The sequence below is a fragment of the Setaria italica genome, chromosome IX, assembly GCF_000263155.2.
Source record: "Setaria italica strain Yugu1 chromosome IX, Setaria_italica_v2.0, whole genome shotgun sequence".
NCBI lineage: Eukaryota > Viridiplantae > Streptophyta > Magnoliopsida > Poales > Poaceae > Setaria > Setaria italica.
The window spans coordinates 31,798,876-31,804,665 of NC_028458.1; the positions used below are offsets into that span (position 1 = coordinate 31,798,876).

Consider the following 5,790-nt stretch of genomic DNA (forward strand, 5'->3'; position numbering starts at 1 on the left):
AGTACGGATTTTACTGAATAATTAGAGGATCCTAAATCCCTCAGCTTATTTTGATCAGAAATTTTTTTTCTAACATATGGTCGGACCACCGTAACATTTTCACTCGTATCTATTATATTACATCTGCGACTACTGCCTCACGAACCACCTCAACCAACCCCTTCCCCCTCATCCCTCCCCGCCATCCTCCATCTCCATTAAAGAAACAAATTTACCACCCTCCTCTCTTCGCAAATATCACTATCCTCCGGTGACCATTCCGGATCCGGTCATCCCCCTTCCTTGAAATCCACAACGCCCGGGCCCACACGTCAGTCTCCTCCACTGACACTTCCTCTCTCCTTCCTTCAACCGGCCACCATTAACAACTCCTCTGTGCTTCGTCTGCAGCAAAGACAAAGCTTCCTCCTCCGTCTCCTCTCCTCTCCCTTCCCATTCTCTCTCCACCCACCTCCCACGCCGCGCCGCCACTGCCGCAAGCTGCAAGCATCTTCCTCCTCTTCCCCGCCGCTGCCGGCCAACGCTCGCTCGCCGTCGCCCCAAGCCAACCAGCAATCCTCGCTAGCTTCGCTAGTCGGCGCCCAAGGAGCTTCCCGGCGCGCGCTCCCCACAACCAGCTCGACCGGCGGGATCGGATCTCGACCGTCGTCGCCCCGCGAGATGAGCCACGACGACCCCGGCAGCTCCTCCGCCGGCGCCGGCGCGGGCGTGGACGCGCTGTCGCTGGACCTGCTCGCGCACGCGCTGGCGGGCGTGCGCGACCCGCGTGACCGCAAGTCCTGCCGCCTCGCCGCGAGCGCACCTTCGCGCGAGCCGAGGCCGCGTCGCGCCGGTCGGCGCGCCCGCTCCGCCGCGAGGTGCTGCCCCGCGTCCTCCGCGCCTTCCCGGCGCTCGACGCGCTCGACCTCTCCGCGTGCGCGGGGCTCGACGACGCCTCCCTCGCCGCCGCGCTGCCGCCCGGCGCCGGCGGCGAGCTGGGCGTGCGGCGGGTGCGGCTGGCGCGGGCGAGCGGCGTTGGGTGGCGCGGCCTGGAGGCTATGGTGGCGGCGTGCCCGAGGCTGGAGGCCGTCGACCTGTCCCACCGCGTCGCCGCTGGGGACAGGGAGATGGCCGCCCTCGCCGCTGCCGCGGGGCTCAGGGAGCTCGTCATGGACAAGTGCCTCGGCGTCACCGACGTCGGGCTCGCCAAGGTCGCTGTCGGGTGCCCCGGGCTGGAGAAGCTCAGCGTCAAGTGGTACCGTGAGATCTCCGACATTGGCATCGAGCTGCTCGCCAAGAAGTGCCCCGAGCTTCGCAGCGTTGACATCTCCTGCCTCAAGGTAGCATCCCTGAAATTCGTATCAATCTCTTTGGTCAGTAGTAGGATTGGTCTGAAGCCTCTGATGGATTCAATTGAAAATGATTGTGACTTGACCTGTCGAGAATTCAGAAGTGTTGAAACATATGTGAACTGACTAGAATGGGGGACAAATGTGGCATGTTAGTAGGATGCTGTTTCCTTAAAAACATTAAGATTCTTCTTAGAGTTTAATAGTTTATGAGATTGTTCCCTTGCCAACATAGATGCTATTTTGCGTGTGCGAATCAAGTGAGCTGGAAAGATTCAATTACTTGCTGGTACAGTGTTTGGTTAAAAATCGAATGCTTGTTCAAATGGAAAATGGTGTTCCAAAAAATGGTAGCTTGAGACAATGTGATTAGAAGTTCTGTAATCTGGAATGTTTAGCATCTTCATATTGCTCAGTCAATGTTTACCATGCATTTTGACTTCAGATAGAATAAAGATTCAGTTGAACTTAATGGGGCACCATTGACTTCAGATAGAATAAAGATTCAGTTGAACTTAATGGGGCACCATTGACATGCATATTCCTGCTATCTAGTTTACAATGGATACATATGGCTCGATGAATTCTCATTGTTTCTTACTATGAAAATCCAAGAATGCTCCAATTTCTTGTCTCTTGTTTTGCAGGTGAGCAATGAATCCCTTAGATCACTCTCCACTCTCGAGAAGTTGGAGGACATAACAATGGTCTGCTGCTTGTTGGTAGACGATGATGGCCTACTGATGCTAAGCGCAGGCAACTCGCTGAAGGTAATCACCTTGCAGGAATGCCAATCTTGTATGGATTCACTTTGTATACTATGATGTGAACTTTCTTTGATACCTTTGTGCTTACTGCATTTTTCAACCTCATCTGTTCCAGAGTATTGATGTATCGAGGTGTCCCCATGTGACTTCTGAAGGCTTAGCTTCACTTATAGTCAGTCAAAGATTTATCCAAAAAATCAATGCTGGACACAGTTTGCATGTGAGTAGAGTTCCTTTGCTCGTTTTGCGCTTTTGAGAACTCACGATGCAAATGAATGCCATTTCGCAGTCAAATTCACACTGCCAGTGGTTGTTCACCTTCTGCTTTACACTTGCAGGAGATAGAGACTTGCTTTCTATCCAAGTTATCAACAATATGCGAGACTTTGACTGTTTTAAGACTCGATGGCCTTGAAATTTTTGCCTCAAATCTACAGTCCATCGGTGACAGCTGCAAAAACCTGGTTGAAATTGGGCTCAGCAAATGCAATGGCATTACAGATGAGATGGTATAGCTTCACTTGTAGTCAACTGCGGCTACCTAAGGACTATCGACGTTACTTGCTGCCATCTTGTTACCAATGATGCCCTTGCGTTTAGCTTTGTCTGTCATATTTTACGACATCTTAGTGTCTTACCAGCTGGCATTGATCAAATCTGCATCCTTTGATGTTTAGGTTCCATGGGGGAAGAACGTCATTCTTGTGGGAGGGAAAAGTGACCCGCCTTATGACAAGATATCAGGTTTGTCTGCGCTATTTAATTTTCTAAACCGCATCTATTTGTTTTATTTATCTGATTCTCTGCCAAACTTCCAACAGAGACAGTTAGGAATTCATCATTTGTTTTACTGCAGTATGGACCTTCAATACAGAAACTGAGCTCTGGTCACATATGGAAACCAAGGGTGATATTCCGGTAAAAATCTGAACTTATATTTCAACACTCCTTTCGTTAATGACGCTAGATGGCTTGCTTCCAGTCTTAAAAAAAAAGTGTAGGCACACAAGGAGCTGGCCCTTTTTCTTTTATTTTTCATTAGAAAGAAAACGAAAATACGAAACTAAAAGAAAGTGCTAGTGCACACAAGAGTCATTGGACCTGAAACAAGAACAACTGCACCAAAAGAATTCAACAGGTATTCAATAAAATCCTCTGCTGAGGGAGCAATTTGTTTTTAATAAAAAAATAATTTCTTTCAGGCTCGGCCATGTTCTCCATTATCATGTGTTTGTTTGGCAATCGAGAGTTGAAAATTATAAACTAACACTAGGGTGCATAAGCAATATGAATGATGCAATGTGACAAGTGTACATCTATCAGCTGCTGTTATGCAAGCCAGAACAGTAAGTGCATGTTGACATCAAATTATCTGAATGCGTTGAGAGTTAGAATCTAAACCTTACTAACATTTTTTGTATTTCCTTAGATATATTTCTGTGATCCCGTGGAGTGCATAACCTGATCACAGAAATGAGAGCATGACAAGTTGTAATTGCTCTGTGTGCAGATGTCTAGACCATCTATTATTCTTAAGCTCATTTTGGGGCTGATTTGGAGCATCATCCACTTGGCAATCAAGCTTTTTAATTTATGGTCTCTTCTGATTTATAATCTAGAATGATATATTATTTCGTCTAGGTTGCTGAGGAAGTATCAGTACCTCCACCTGGATCGACTGAAGTACTTGGGGCTCGGGGACGCCGACATGGAGCCCAGCAGGTGCACGCTGCACCGGTTCGGCAACACCAGCAGCAGCTCGCCTACGCCGAGGCTAAGGGCCGCGTCCGGCGCGGCCACCGCGTGTGGCAGATCGGGTTCGGCTCCGGGTTCAAGTGCAACAGCACCGTCTGGCGCGCGCTCCGCGACGTGGCGCCCGTGCCCGCCGACGGCACCGGCGGCGGCAGCTGCAACCCGTGGGTGGACAGCATTCAGAACTACCCGCCGAAAGCATACATCTGACGTCATATTCTTTGTGACTGAATCGGTCACACCGTTGGATCGGTTGCAGCTGCACAAGAACTGTATGATAAAAAGAACACACAAGGCTATAATTTTCTTTCGTTTCTTGATCAGGTAGGAGCTGCTGAATCTTCTGCTACCTGTAGTGCATTGAAGACAAGGGTGGCGTTACACAATGTCTATAAATACTGTGCTGTGGTTGGTGAATAGTTAGGATAATGATGTGTGGAGATCGCTGGACTGCTGCCTTTCTCATTAAGTAGATGGAGACATCAGATCAGAAGTGCCGTTGGAAGTTGTAACAGATGCTGGTAGTAATGTGAATGTGTGTAAATTAATTTGATTTTCCATGAAAGACTGTAGTACTGAGAAGTTGGTCCATGAAAGAGAGTGCTTTCAGGGCTGCCAATCTTCACGGCATTGATTCACAGTGTTTACACTCGTCTCAATCATTCATGCGATTGGTGAGTGGGCTTGACAAACGTAGAGAGATCCACAAGAGAAAACGTAGAGAAAACGTAGAGAAGCATGTATGTTTTGAATTTCGCTCAATTTTACTTTCTAAACAAGTACATTTGGCTTTAAAAAATATTTACACCAAATTTTTAAAAGATATTATTAGTATGCATTAATATATTGTTTTTTAGCTGGATAAAAATGCATATAATCAAAATGTAAAACATTGAGGGTGAGATACAAAATTAAATATTTCTAATTAAAATTTAATTATTGTATAAAAAATAATTAACACGAAGACATAACATTAATTTCGTAAACAGTGAAGGTTACTCATGCGACACGAATATCAATGGTAAAAATGCTCAATAACTTATTCTGACGTGAATATCCTCTAAGCCGTCATTAGCAAATATGTTACTTGTTACAACATTTGGACTATGGATGCACCGATTTACCAATGTAATGCACTAATCTGAGCATTTTACATGTTCTTGACCAATCTGCACCCATCTGACAAGTTATTGTATTAGATTGAACCTTTTACAAGTTGTCGTACCACTTTGCACCCACCTGACAAGTTATTGTATGGTGAATGCAATTTGTTTGTGGTTGAATATCCGCACAAAGAAAAAAAGTTCGATAGTGTAATAGAAATGTTCCACTAGTGAATAAACTTTTATTAAAAAAATATAATCACAAAAAAAATTCCGAACCAAAGAGGAAATTTGTTCTAAAAACGTATCATAATAGTTCTAAGATTTTAGGTCATAACCTTTGCATACTAGCGAGCAGTTCAGCACCTGAACTGCTGTCTTGGATACTGATTGGAAATGAAGATTTCATTGTGTAAGGAATCTTAGCATTGATAGACGCTACTCCCTCTGTATCAAAATATTTATGATTTTTCTTGCGACCTTTAACATTCATCTTATCAAAAAATTACTATAAATGTACGAAAAGCTAAGTCATAATTATAATACCTATGAAAGTAAAGTAAGCCACAAATAAAATAGATGGTGCTTACATAATTTTTGAATAAAATGAATAGTCAAACGTCATGACCAAAAGTCAACAGCGATAAATATTTTGAGACGAAAGTAATGTAGCTAAAAAGAAACATAATTTTTAATGATTTCGGAAACCATTAAAATCAGACCACAAAAGACATGAATCAAGGCCCAAGCCCAAATATCAAACGGCCCAGATCCAATAACGCCTAAACCCTTGAGAAATTTTCATCTCCTTCCTGATGAGAGCGCAAATCAAAACCCTCT

At 45.1% G+C, this 5,790-nt stretch overlaps 1 pseudogene; it reads left to right on the forward strand.

The window, feature by feature from the left end:
* Window positions 1-245: 245 nt before the first annotated feature.
* Window positions 246-4,438, forward strand: LOC101761218 (annotated as a pseudogene).
* The last annotated feature ends 1,352 nt before the right edge of the window (window positions 4,439-5,790 follow it).